Below are 15119 nucleotides of genomic sequence, written 5' to 3'. Positions count from 1 at the left end.
ATGGTAAGTTGGTGGTTGGAGATATCCCTCTAGTGGTGTGGGGGCTGTGCTTTAGCAAAGTGGGTGGGGTTATATCCTGCCTGTTTGGCCCTGTCCGGGGGTATCATCGGATGGGGCCACAGTGTCTCCTGAAACCCCTCCTGTTCTCAGCCTCCAGTATTTATGCTGCAGTAGTTTATGTGTCGGGGGGCTAGGGTTAGTCTGTTATATCTGGAATTTTCTCCTGTCTTATCCGGTGTCCTGTGTGAATTTAAGTATGCCTCTATCTAATTCTTTCTTTCTCTCCTCGGAGGACCTGAGCCTAGGACCATGCCTCAGGACTACCTGGCATGATGACTCCTTGCTGTCCCCAGTCCACCTGGCCGTGCTGCTGCTCCAGTTTCAACTGTTTGCCTGCGGCTATGGAACCCTGACCTGTTCACCGGTCGTGCTACCTGTCCCAGACCTGCTGTTTTCAATCTCTAGAAACAGCAGGAGTGGTAGAGATACTCTCAATGATCGGCTATGAAAAGCCAACTGACATTTACTCCTGAGGTGCTGACCTGTTGCACCTCGACAACTACTGTGATTATTATTATTGACTATGCTGGTCATTTATGAACATTTGATCATCTTGGCATGTTCTGTTATAATCTCCACCCGGCACAGCCAGAAGAGGACTGGCCACCCCTCATAGCCTGGTTCCTCTCTAGGTTTCTTCCTAGGTTTTGGCCTTTCTAGGGAGTTTTTCTTAGCCACCGTGCTTCTACACCTGCATAGCTTGCTGTTTGGGGTTTTAGGCTGGGTTTCTGTACAGCACTTTGAGATATCAGCTGATGTAAGAAGGGCTATATAAATACATTTGATTTGATCAAAATTGGACTTGTTTTCAAATTCTTTGTGGGTATGTCTAATCTGAAGTAAATATGTGTCTCTAATATGGTCATACATTTGGCAGGAGGTTAGGAAGTACAGCTCAGTTTACACCTCATTTTGTGGGCAGTGTGCACATAGCCTGTCTTCTATTGAGAGCCAGGTCTGCCTACGGCGACCTTTCTCAATAGCAAGGCTATGCTCACTGAGTCTACATAGTCAAGCGTTCCTTAATTTTGGGTCATTCACAGTGGTCAGGTATTCTGCCACTGTGAACTCTATGTTTAGGGCCAAATAACATCCTAGATTGCTCAATTTATTGTTAATTCTTTCCAATGTGTCAAGTAATTATCTTTGTGTTTTCTCATGATTTGGTTGGGTCTAATTGTGTTGCTGCCCTGGGGCTCTGTGGGGTCTGTTTGTGTTTGTTACCAGAGCCCCAGGACTAGCTTGCTTACGGGACTCTTAACCAGGTTTATCTCTCTGTAGGTGATGGCTTTGATATTTGTGAATCACATCATTTTAGGTGGTTGTAGAATTTAACGGCTCTTTTCTGGATTTTGATAATTAGCGGGTATCGGCCTAATTCTGCTCTGCATGCATTATTTGGTGTTTTAAGTTGTACAGAGAGGATATTTTTGCAGAATTCTGCATGCAGAGTCTCAATTTGGTGTTTGTCCTATTTTGTGAATTCTTGGTTGGTGAGCGGACCCCAGACCTCACAACCATAAAGGCCAATGACTGATTTAAGTATTTTTAGCCATATCCTAATTGGTATGTCCAATTTGATGTTCCTTTTGATGGCGTAGAAGGTCCTTCATGACTCTCAGATCGTTCACAGCATTGTGGAAGTTACCTGTGGCACTGATGTTTAGGCTGAGGTAAAGTACCAGTCAAAGGATTGGACACACCTACTCATTCAAAGGCCTTTCTTTATTTGTACTGTTTTCTACATTGTAGAATAATAGTGAAATCATCAGAACAATGAAATAACATATATGGAATCATGTAGTAACCAAAAAAGTGTTAAAAAATCTAAATATATGTTAGATTTTAGATTCTTCAAAGTAGCTTCCTTTTCCTTGATGAGAGCTTTGCACACTTTTGGCCTTCTCTCAACCAGCTTCACCTGGAATGATTTTCCAACAGTCTTGAAGGAGTTCCCACATATGCTAAGCACTTGTTGGCTGCTTTTCCGTCACTCTGTGGTCCAACTCATCCCAAACCATCTCAATTGGGGCAGCAGCGGGGTGGCAGTGTAGCCTAGTGGTTAGAGCGTTGGACTAGTAACCGAAAGGTTGCAAGTTCAAATCCCCAAGCTGACAAGGTTGTTGTTCTGCCCCTGAACAAGGTAGTTAAACCCACTGTTCCTAGGCCGTCATTGAAAATAAGAATTTGTTCATAACTGACTTGCCTAGTTAAATAAAGGTAAAATAAATAAAATAGAAAGGTTGGGTGATTGTGGAGGCCAGGCCATCTGATGCAGCACTCCTTCACTATCCTTCTTGGTCAAATAGCCCTTACACAGCCTGGATATGTGTGGAGTCATTGTCCTGTTGATAAACAAATGATAGGTCCACTAAGCACAAACCAGATGGGATGGCTTATCGCTGTAGAATGATGTGGTAGCCATGCTGGTTAACTGTGCCTTGAATTCTAAATAAATCACAGACAGCAAAACACCCCAACACCATCACACCTCCTTCTCCATACTTCACAGTGGGAAGCACACATGCAGAGATCATCCGTTCACCTACTCTGCGTCTCACAAAGACACGGCGGTCGGAACCCAAAATCTCAAATTTGGACTCATCAGATCAAAGGACAGATTTCCACCAGTCTAATGTCCCTTGCTTGTGTTTCTTGGACCATGTAAGTCTCTTCTTCTTATTGGTGTCCTTTAATTGTGGTTTCTTCGTAGCAATTTGACCATGAAGGCCTGATTCACTCAGTCTCCTCTGAAAAGTTGATGTTGAGATGTGTCTGTTACTTGAACTCTGTGAAGCATTTATTTGGGCAGCAATCTGAGGTGCAGTTAACTACAATGAACTCATCCTCTGCGGCAGAGGTAACTCTGGGTCTTCATTTCCTGTGGCGGTTGTCATGGATCCCTTCGGAACTTTCATTACGCACACCTGACCCCTATTCCCACTGATTAGTACTTGTATAAGTGTGCCCTTTGGGCTGTCGATTATTGTTACAATGTCCATTGGTGCGTGTGAGTAACTGTGCTGTGTGTTTTGGGCTTTCGTGGCCTTGTGGATTGCGTAGAAGATTACGGGTCTCGTCCCGTGTGTTAATCATTGTGCACGTGTGTTATTTATTCGAGGTACTCCTCGCTCTTTTGTTTTGGGTTTCTACCCTGTACCTTTCTACACGTACCATCACACGGGTGTGATCATTCTACAATGGTCCCTGAAGCATACGATCACACCCGTGTGATTAGAACGCTTATTTAGAACGCTTATTTAGAACGGCCAGTTTCGAATGACGTAACAATCAGCATTTGAGCTTTTTTTCAGAAACTATTTACACAAACACTGTCCTTACAACGTTATGTCCAGAATGTGAGCAGTTTATTTTTGGATGCAATGTTCAGATATTCACAGAAGTATCTATAGCATAACACAATCATTCAAACTGGAAAAATGTAGGCTACATTTATCCTAGCGCTAACTGAGGAAAGATTGACGCAACACAAGCGGTCATATTTTCTAACTCTCAGCTGACATAAACTTCAATATTACTATTTATAATTAATCACATCACGGGTGAGCTCACCATTGATAAAAATAATTGAGTTAAGCACTTTCTAGATCCGACGATGATTAGTTTCACGGTGCGCCGCCATGCTTTTTTTCCTCACAGAAACCAAAGATAATAAGAGAAGACAAGATGAGTTTGGTCTGTTTATTGTATGCATGTTGAAGGGGTGTGTCGTCTACCATCATTCACATCCCACCATTCACTTCCTGAAGTTCTCAAAAAATTACTGAACACTTACTCACCTCATTTTGTTACAGCATCTTTGATCCGACAGACGACTACGTGAAACCCAGAATGCATTGTATGTCAACAAACATGGCTCCACACATAGCTGGAATTAGCTTAGCTCATCATAATCAGTACAACCTTCAAAAAAGTATTTTACACACATAATGTGCCCATTACAATCTATGCAAGAATTGGAATGCATGATTTATCACCGGGACTTGACAAACGTGAATAAAACAGTAAATATATCAATAATTACCACACAAAACATTTTCTGATAGTGATTTATGGATACAAGTGGCGCGTGCCGGCAGTCAATCACGTAACCTCTCACTCCCACTGTGAGCCATTCAGTGTTGTTGTTTATGTATGTTGCTCGTGAGCTAAGCTGTAGCATTAGCAATGTCTTTCAAAAGGAGACAACTCACAAATGCGGAAATTCTGGAGATTTTGAAAAATTCTGACAATGAGTCTGAAAGTCAGGAATCAGATTCTGACAGTGACAGTGAGGCACCATTGAGAACCCTGAATCTGAGGACCCCTTGTCCACTGACAAAGTCCCAGTTCCCTTGGAAGATGCTGGTGGTGATGGAGGCAGACCGACAGTGGATGAAGTACAGGAGTGCTTGACTATTACCTCATAATGGGGGCAGTGGATAGGGCGGACTTGATAAACAGCTTTGTGGAATGCACTCAGAAAACGACCAAGTGGTATAAGAAGATATTTTTCTATTTTTCAGGGTAGCTTCAAAATACAACAAGCCAATACTTCTCTGACGCAATTAGCATTGTTTTACTGAGCTAATGGAAGAATGTAGCTAGCTACATAAGCACGATTGAATATCACACCATCAAGGTTATGAAATGAGTAACGTGTGTTAATCATTGTGCGCGTGTGTATTTATTCGAGGTACTCCTCACTCTTTTGTTTGGGTTTCAACCCTGTGTTTTGTGTACGTGTTTGTTTGGTCTTCATCCTCGTGCCCTTACACGGCACACCGTAATTTGGGCTAAATAAAAAAAACTTGTCTGTCTCTCGAGCCATGATACCAGCGTGACAGCGATTATGATTATTACACGGGACGAGACCCGTAATCAACTGCACTTGAAGAAAATTTCCAAATTGACTGACCTTCATGTCTTAAAGTAATGCTGGACTGTCATTTCTCTTCGGTTGTTTAAGCTGTTCTTGCCATAATATGGACTTGGTATTTTACCAAATAGGGCTATTTTCTGTATACCTCCCCTACCTTGTCACAACACAACTGATAGGCTCAAAAGCATTAAGAAGAAAGTAAATCCACAAATTAACTTTTAACAAGGCACACCTGTTAATTGAAATGCATTCCAGGTGACTACCTCATGAAGCTGGTTGAGAGAATGCCAAGCGTGTGCAAAGCTGTCATCAAAGCAAAGGGTGGCAACTTTGAAAAATCTCAAATCTCAAATATATTTTGATTTGTTTAGCACTTTTTTGGTTACTACATTCCATATGTGTTATTTCATAGTTTTGATGTCTTCACTATTATTCTACAATGTAGAAAATGGTGTGTCCAAACTTTTGACTGGTACTGTATTTATCGTTTTTTTGTGTACTCTAGGGCAACGGTGTCTAGATGGAATTTGTATTTGTAGTCCTGGCAACTGGACCTTTTTTGTAACACAATAATTTTTCTCTTACTGAGATTTTCCTGTCTTTCTTTCTTTCTCTCTCTCTCTCTCTCTCCCTCCCTCAGATTTCCCTTCCTCGTTCTCTGTGGTTGCTCATCTCCTCGACTGGATTTTACTGCCTGAGGACTTGAGACATGTCCTTAATGTGTCTAGCTGCTTTACAGCTGTGCTCACTGCCATCCCCAGTCACCACGCAGAGAGCTCTGTGCCTAATAAAACAGTTCTGAGGCGAAGGCCAGCCATGCCCAACTCTCCTTCACACTCTCTGCTCTTTCTCTGCTCTCTTTATCATTCCACCAAGCCCTCTATGCCACCATTCTCTGTTTGATTTCTATTTTATTTAACCTTCATTTATTCTGGTTATAGTCTCGTTGAGATCATGAAATGTACTTTGGAAAGAGACGTGGTGCAAAATAGCTACAGGGTGCTCTCGTCCGGTCTCTACTCTTTAGAAAATATTTATTTGACCTGTGGTGTTTAGAACAGGTCTGAGAGAATAGTGGGTTGAGGACACCAGTCTAATGTAGAGTTGGGATGTTTGGGCTGCACCCTACCATCAGCTCCAACATTACAATAAGCCAGGTGTCTCGGGTTTGATTACTGGATGAGATATTCTCAACATTTATGAAGAAAAACAATGGATGGAAGTCATGCACACAGGATTCCATGTTACAGACTGTATTCTTTGGGGTAAATAAGAAAGCATTTTTTCTCTTTGCTGATGCTTCTTTTGTTCGCGAGGAGGAAGCAATATCTGCCTACTTCTCAGATTTCCTGTTCATCCTCTCGTATTCATTGGAACCACCGGTTATACAAAAACATACACAAACACACCCACACACACCATTTTTTCAAGACTTTTTGAGGAGTAAAAATGTATTCCCATTCAAAATCAAATTGTCCCTAAACCTAACCTTAACCCTAACCCCTAACCTTAACCCCAAACCCTAATCCTAACCCTGAAGTCCAAAATAGCATAAAATCATGACTTTTCAAAAATGGTCTTCTTTTCCTACCTTTTCAGAACATTCTGGTGACTTTTCAGGACATTTTGGTGACTTTTCAGGACATTCTGGTGACTTTTCAGGACATTCTAGTAACTTGTCTGGACATTCTGGTCCTGATAAGACAGGAAAACATGTACACACACACTAATAATGAAGAGATCAGAATGTGAGCTGACAGCTGGTGACTCATGGTTGTAGTGGATGGAGCTGTGATCTGCTCTTATCAAGGGAAACATGGGGGATCACATCTGGACTACAGACTTGGAGGGAGTAGGGGAGAAAAGGGGGATGATGGGGGGGGTTACATGGCTAGATTCCCTTTAATGAATCATTGCCCCGCACACATGCTCCCCCCTCTGCCCCTTCTCCATCGCCCCCCTTTACCCTTCCCTACAGCATCCTACACCCTGCAGCACCCACTGCCATACAGCTGCCTCCCCCCCACACACAGACACACACGCACACACCTACAGTACTACTATCTGACAGTATACTATGCACATGTGTTCTGTAGACATGCTGATTTCAATTATTATTTGAAATAGCTGGGTTTTATTTCTATTGCCATTCAAACAAAATGGAAAACACTGTATGCTTACATGTACACTTTGTATTCATGAATATGTAGATTTGCATGGATGCATTCTTTGAATTTCATATCACTTTAAAGACTGCCTGTAGTTAGCCCTGATGTAAATATCAACTAATGGCATTTTACTGACATTTCGCCGGGTACATTTTTTCATCACAGACGGTGTGAATATTTTTGGTAATGCTCATTGTGCTGTGAGGCCTCCTAACAAGAACTCTTGCCCTGTGTGCGTGCGTGCATGTGTGTGTGCGTGTGTGCATGTATGCATGCATACATACATGCGTTCTTATGTATGTGAGTGTGTATGTGTTTGTTTGTGTTTGTGCAAATGTTTTTGTTGTTTCGTGAGTGCCTAGTGCTCCCTCCTGTTTCTGTTTCGGAAGTGAGGTTTCATGTCTGTCACACACACACACACAGTGGAGTGTGCATTGGAGTGCCTCTGTGCTTTGCTGATTGTGCTGGTCAATGTGCTTCACTGTGGGACTGCATGCCCCCAAGACTGAGGCTGAGTCTAGACACGAGCCAGCCGAGCCGCCCCGCTGACCTATATCCTACAGTAACACTGCACACCCGCACAGAGACAGGGAGTCAGAGAGAGAGAGAGAGAAAAAACAAGGGAGGGAGGGAGGGAGGGAGGGAGGGAGAACGGCCTGTGATAGAGATTTAGAAATAGGTGGAGCAGATAATAGAGTGGAGAAAGACACAGAGAGAGATAAGGGGAGGGGAGAGAGAAAGACACAGCGGGACAGACGAGAGAGAACAAGATAGGCGAGAGAGAAAGACACAGAGAGACAGAGAGAGAGACAGATAGGGAGAGGAGAAAGACACAGAGAGACAGAGAGAGAGACAGATAGGGAGAGAGAAAGACACAGAGAGACAAGAGAGACAGATGAGAGAGAAAGACACAGAGGGACAGAGAGAGAGAACAGACTAGGAAGAGAAAGACACAGAGCAGACAGAGAGAGAGACAGATAGGGAGAGAGAAAGACACAGAGAGAAGAGAGAGAGACAGATAGGGAGAGGAAGAAAAGACAGAGAGAGACAGATAGGGAGAGAGCAAAGACACAGCGGGAGCAAAGAGAGAGACAGATAGGGAGAAGAGAAAGACACAGAGGGACAGAGAGAGAGACAGATAGGAGAGAGAAAGGACACAGAGAGAACAGAGAGAGAGACAGATAGGAGAGAGAAAGACACAGAGGGACAGAGAGAGAGAGACAGATAGGGAGAGAGGAAAGGACACAGAGAGAAGAGAGGACAGATAGTGAGAGAGAAAGACACAGAGAGAGAGAACAGATAGGGAGACATAGGAAGGGCCTGTGATAGAGAGTTAGAAATAGAGAGACTAACTGGAGAGAGAGCAGAGAGAGTAAAGTGAGATGGGGATGATGGGCTGAGAGGGAGAGAGATGTACTGTAGACATGCAGACATGAGGACAGGAAAGAGGGAGATGAAGGAAAGAAGAGATATTGGTATGGATAATTCAGAACGAGCGTCCAAAGGGGGAAGGGATAGCAGGGTATGAGGAGAGATGGAAGTCACTGAAGCAAAATGAGAGAAAAATGGTTTAAAGGCGAAGTTAACCCATTTTTACGTGGCCTTATTTTCACTCTTTCTGTGCTTGTAGTTGATCCCCAAACAACTTTAAAAAAATATTTTTGTTTTCGTTACAGAGAAAATTGGTTGTCACCTTTTGCTGAGTCATCACTTGCCTTTGACCACAATTAATTATGAAAATATGTCTGAAGCATGTTTAGAAAGCACTTCAAAACACTCCAACAAGAAATATACGTTTCAGAATCCCATTCTGAATGATGTCTCTGCCAATACTTTTTTTTCCCTTTATCTTCCACTGTCCCCATAAATCCATGGGAATCCATGTGGAACAACCCCCCCCCGCCCCCCCCCCCCCCCACCCCCCCCCCCCCGCCAGTTAAAAAGAAGACAAGAAACATCCCAGGAGAAGACAGCATTGGATGAGCTACTACAGTTGCCTTTGGAAAGTATTCAGTGCCTTCGGAAATACTTTTTCCACATTTTATTACATTACAGCCTTATTCTAAAATGGGTTTAATAAAACAATTTTGTCAGCAATCTACACACAATATTCCATAATGACAAATTAAAAATAGGTTTTTAGAAATGTTTGCAAATGTATTAAAAAAACTCAAACAGAAATGCCTTATTTACATAAGACCCTTTGCTATGAGATTCGAAATTGAGCTCAGGCGCATCCTGTTTCCATTGATCATCCTTGAGATGTTGAAAGTGCATGTCAGAGCAAAAACCAATCCATGAAGAAGGAATTGCATTGAAGATTCCCAAGAACACAGTGACCTCCATCATTCTTAAATGGAAGAAGACTGGAACCACCAAGACTCTTCCTAGAGCTGGCTGCCCGACCAAACTGAGCAATCGGGGGAGAAGGGCCTTGGTCAGGGAGGTGACCAAGAACCGATGGTCACTCTGACATTCTGAATGAATGTCAGAGTGACATTCATTCTCCTCTGTGGAGATGGGATAAACTTCCAGAAGGACAGCCATCTCTGCAGCACTCCACCAATTAGGCCTTTATGGTAGAGTGGCCAGACGGAAGCCACTGCTCAGTAAAAGGCACATGACAGCCCGCTTGGAGTTTACTAAAAGGCACTTAAAGACTCTCAGACTATGAGAAACAAGATTCTCTGGTCTGATGAAACCAGGATTTAACTCTTTGGCCTGAATGCCAAGCGTTCTGTCTGGAGCAAACCTGGCACCATCCCTATGGTGAAGCATGGTGGTGGCAGCATCATGCTGTGGGGATGTTTTTCAGTGGCATGGTCTGGGAGACTAGTCAGGATCGAGACAAAGATGAACGGAGCAAAGTACAGAGAGATCCTTGATGAAAACCTGCTCCAGAGTGCTCAGGACCTCAGACTGGGGCGAAGGTTCACCTTCCATCAGGACAACGACCCTAAGCACACAGCCAAGACAGCCAAGTCCAAGCTTGTCCAAGACAGCCAAGTCCAAGCTTGTAGCGTTATACCCAAGAAGAATCAAGGCTGTAATCGCTGCCAAAGGTGCTTCAACAAAGTGCTAAGTAAAGGGTTTGAATAATTATGTAAATGTAATGTTTAAATTTTTTATTTTTGGTAAATTAGCAAAAAATGTCTCAAAACCAGTTGGGTATTGTGTGTAGATTTATAATGGGGAAAAATGTATTCAATTTTTGAATAAGGCTGTACCATAACAAAATGTGGAAAAAGTCAAGTGGCACTGTATACCATAATGTCACTGAATGCCATAATAAAATATGCCAAAAACAAAAGTTTTAATAAAATATTGGAACTAGCGCTAGAGCAATGCTAGCAGATACCATCGACCTCCAGTTTCATAATGTCACGCCCTGACCTTAGAGAGCCTTTTTATGTCTCTATTTGGTTTGGTCAGGGTGTGATTTGGGGTGGGCATTCTATGTTTTGTTTTCTATGTTTCTTTATTTCTATGTTTTGGCAAGGTATGGTTCTCAATCAGGGACAGCTGTCTATCGTTGTGTCTGATTGGGAACCATACTTAGGTAGCCCTTTTTCCCTCCTTTCAGTGTGGGTAGTTAACTTTGTTTGTGGCACTAATGCCCTGTAAGCTTCGCGGTTGTTTCTTTTGTTTGTTGTTTTGTTGGCGACATTTTAAATAAAAAAGGAAAATGTACGCTGACCACGCTGCACCTTGGTCTTCTTCCTCCAGCATCGGCCGTGACACATAAATGTGTCATTTGTAAAGGCGGGAGCTAAATGGTCAATATACAGTACTGCATGTCAAACACTTGCAATTTGCATCTTTGGAAATACTTTGTTTGATTGTCTGCCTGTAGAATATGCCACTATTAAATAGCTTGTTAACATTACCAAACTGTTAGTAAATCATTATATATAATTTCCTCATGCATTCATTCATATTAGTACATACTTGTTACTTTTATCTCTTATTCTTATCCGTATTTTTTTTATCTGCATTGTGGTTAGGGGCTCGTAAGTAAGCATTTCACTGTAAGGTCTACACATGTTGTATTTGGCGCACGTGACTAATACAATTTGATTTGATTTAATATATTCATAAATCATAAATCATGTACACATGTGGACTATGTAAATAAAATAGTTAGCTAGCTAGATAGCTTCAATAAATGTTTAGATTCACACCAGCAATGTATTAAAATCGATTCTTGCCGTTTTGTTCGATACAAATTACCGTAACCCAATAAACATTATTGCCTGGCTAGTATAATCGATTTCCCTTGCAATTTCCATGAACAAGCATTGCGTTGAGCATTCGTGGCCACGGGTTTTGTGATTTCCAGAAGCACAGTGTCCAAAAAACTATCGGCCAACGCAAATCGCCTCTCGAAGGGAGCAACTTATCTGAAACATCCGCAGAATCTCAGACTGCCCTCAAAAGCAAAGTAATGTACCATGACATACTTATAGTTTGTTCAATTCGGATGCAAATGTAAATAAACACTCAATGTACTACTGAAACTGTGCACATCTTGTGACTCTGATATTAACGCTCACTCGGATGTCTTCAAATTAGAAGCCAATCAAACGTGCAGTTGTACTTGCTGCTGCCACGTGGTGCTCGCGCCGAGCTGCATGGAGAGAAACAACTTTTTCAACTAATGTTTATAAGCAGTTTAGAGCCAGTCCTCCAATTACATTACACTTCACGTCAAGTGTTACGGCATTATTCCTAGAGAAAGTTGAAACAATGATTTTGTAATGGTATCTAAAAACCATAATATCATACTATTCAAATAGTCTGAACAAAGTCTATAATGTAGTTGACATGTTACTTACATGATGAGCAACTGCATTTGATAAAATTGTAATTGTGTTTCACCACGACAAAACTCGAATGAAAACAACAACAGTTTAGATGTGAAATGTGTACGTCTAGCGTACTTGTGGTGGAGTAGTGGTTCCATTGTATTTCTTTATGAAATGGCACAGTATAGCCGATGTGAAGTAAAGTGTTTATCACTTCAACCAGAAACTAAAATGAACAAATCTGTCCACTTTTTCTTTCTCATCCCTCCAACTATGAGCTAGAGAAAGAATGAGCCAGACAGAGGAAGACAAAGACTTTACATGTTTTTCTCTCCTTTCTTCTTCGTATTGAGAGGATCAGCTGGACTGTACTAATGGTCTTTGTGTGTATGAATGGAACAGGGTGCTTTTTGTGTGTGTGTTCCAGACAGCAGCACATAAGGCAGAACTTAAGTATATGTTCATCAAAGCGTACGTAATACCAGAGAAATATCATGTAATCCCCGATGCGTCCCCTCCTCATTTTACAACACTGTCACATTATCAATCAAATCCCCCAAAAACATTATTACAGTGTGTTTACTTACGAACTTATCCTCCGTGTGGTCAGATGAATCAACATACTGTAAATGAACCAACATCAAGAGTGATGTGAGGTCAAAACTCCAAATCAGATCTCATGCTTAGAGTGAGAGCTGATGATTTGGACTGATTTGGGAATATACTATATTTAGCATATTTTTTTGAATTATTCTTACTATACTGTATATTACGTAAGTCTACTGTATCATGACAAGGTTTTTTTCTTTCCACTAAAATCCGGTAACGTTATTAAACAAACAGAAACACACACACACGCACACACCTCACCCCAAACAAAGAGAGATGTCAAATATTCGCCAACAGTTAAAGGTTATAGTCGTATTAGCATGGTGGGGTGTGTGTGTTTCTATAGTCTAGTGAGTGAGTGATAGCGACACATTGATGGGCACACCTGGATACAAACACACATATATACAGTATATACACACACACACACACACACACACACACACACACACACACACACACACACACACTGCTGTAGACATACCAGGCCCTGATCATACATGGTGGATGTATGGAGGGATGCTCTGATTGCATACAAAGTCATTGGCCTCGTGCTGACTGTAATATTGTCACATGCGGGGAGGGAAAACTGCTTATAGGCGTAATCTTATAGATGTGCTTTAAGAAACGCTGCTTTCTGTCAAACAGTGGTGAGGGACACTGCCTTCTAATCCACATGCTAGACTTGGGATTAAAGAGGAGGGGGCGAGTGAGGGGTTAAAAACATGAGCCTCTGCTCTTCTACCCATGCCCACTCCCCCACATCCATACAGTCACTATCTCCAGATTAAAGTGCTTAGTGCTGCCCCTGTGGAACAGACAGTAAGAGGATCTATTGGTCCCCTGTAAAAGCTTCTGGCCAAGCATCCATCTGATAGGGCAGAAGTCTAAGGGTAACGGTTAGCGGTGGACAGGATTTGATAAAGTGCTGAGCGATAGGGGCCTGTGTGGTGTGTTATCATTCCGACAATAGGGATTTTGTCATTCCAGGTATAGACGTCACACAGTGACAGGCCATAAATGCCTTAAGAAAATAAGATAAATATATGGTGGAAATTCCTGATATTACTGAAAGAAAAACGATGAAAAAGTTCACCTTTTAATGACATTTACGCAGTCATAGCAAACATTACTATTGGAGACTGAATCATCGGAAACGGTAATAGAGTACCACAGTATGAGTCATAATACCCATAAAACCTAGCGGTCAAACAGGAAAATGGTTCCAATTGTTTTTCCACCATTTATTTTTATAGAAACACTTAAAATAAGGGCTGTGTTTCGTGTAGGCTTACCCTGGTGTGACGTTTTGCTAACCGTGTAAATCTCTCTTGGACAAGTATACTTTTATCAATATATTTGCATATATTTAACCCTCAAAATTAAACGCTAATTACCTGCTAATGTGGCTATCATAAAGAACTACAAATGCCATAATGATTTGGACGAGACTGCCGAATCGAGGCAAAGGTAAGAATCTCTGGATGAACTGTCTAATGTTAGTTAAATGTAGTAATGAATAAATTGGCAACATTTCTTTAAATTGACCATTCTGTGAACTGTCTTGTACAAGTCTTAATTTGACACAATACCTGTTAGCAAAGGTGTCAGCTAGAGATGATGTGCAGGAAAGGGAAAGGAAAGGGAAAGGGGGATACCTAGTCCGTTGTACAGGAGCTTGCAGGGATTTGTAGTTTTGCTAAATTTGCATTTTTTTTTATCTGAGAGTAAATAGAGCCACATATATTGATAAAAGTCACATTGTCCGAGAGAGATTTACATAGTTATCAAAATGTCCCACCAGGGTAAGCCCACACAAAACATTAATGGTGGGGAAATGATTGGAACCATTTCCCTGTTTGACCTCTAGGTTTTATGGGTATTATGACACCTCCACTGTGGGGTTCTATACTGTAGCCAGTGTTCTTGGTCCTTTTTGTTACTCATAGCTGCTATAAAGGATATTTTCCAATAAGGGCTGATGGGACAACCATTATTATTGATTTATGATGAAGTGTTCAACATTTAGAAATTCATCTGAGAACTTTATGTATTGTCTCCCTTGCCAGAGCCATCCAGAACATATCAGACAACAGTCCCTGAAAATGAAAGCTTCTGAGCCTCTGAGTGCTATTCCTCACCATTTCAACGTCAACGTTTATTAAGCTCTCCGAACGAAATCAACGACTAAATTATTTTCAAAGTGCGCCTCAGGCCATACAGTCATATTCCGAAGTGTAGTAAAATAAGGACAGTGGAAAAAAACGACTGACTCAAAGTAAAACGAGATTGAATATCTTAATGGTTTTGGGTGGAAAAAACAGGGATAATACAGAAATCCAATTAAATCAGATGATTGGTACTGTGAGGTATAGTGTTGGAAATAGGCCTGTTTGGTCGGATTGACTGACTCTATATAAAGCTTTGATGATATGATGCTGGTTACCACAGCCTTCTACTGTAACTGGAGTGCAACATTGTTTAACAAGAATAGGATTAGGCCTGTGCCTTGAATCAGATCCTACAGTCATTTTCATTCTTCAATAATATTAATATGATTTCCCACATATTACAAATATAATGAAGTACATACAT

Source organism: Salvelinus sp. IW2-2015, linkage group LG33, assembly GCF_002910315.2.
Source record: "Salvelinus sp. IW2-2015 linkage group LG33, ASM291031v2, whole genome shotgun sequence".
In the NCBI taxonomy this organism is placed as follows: domain Eukaryota; kingdom Metazoa; phylum Chordata; class Actinopteri; order Salmoniformes; family Salmonidae; genus Salvelinus; species Salvelinus sp. IW2-2015.
Note: the sequence above shows the minus strand (reverse complement) of the source record.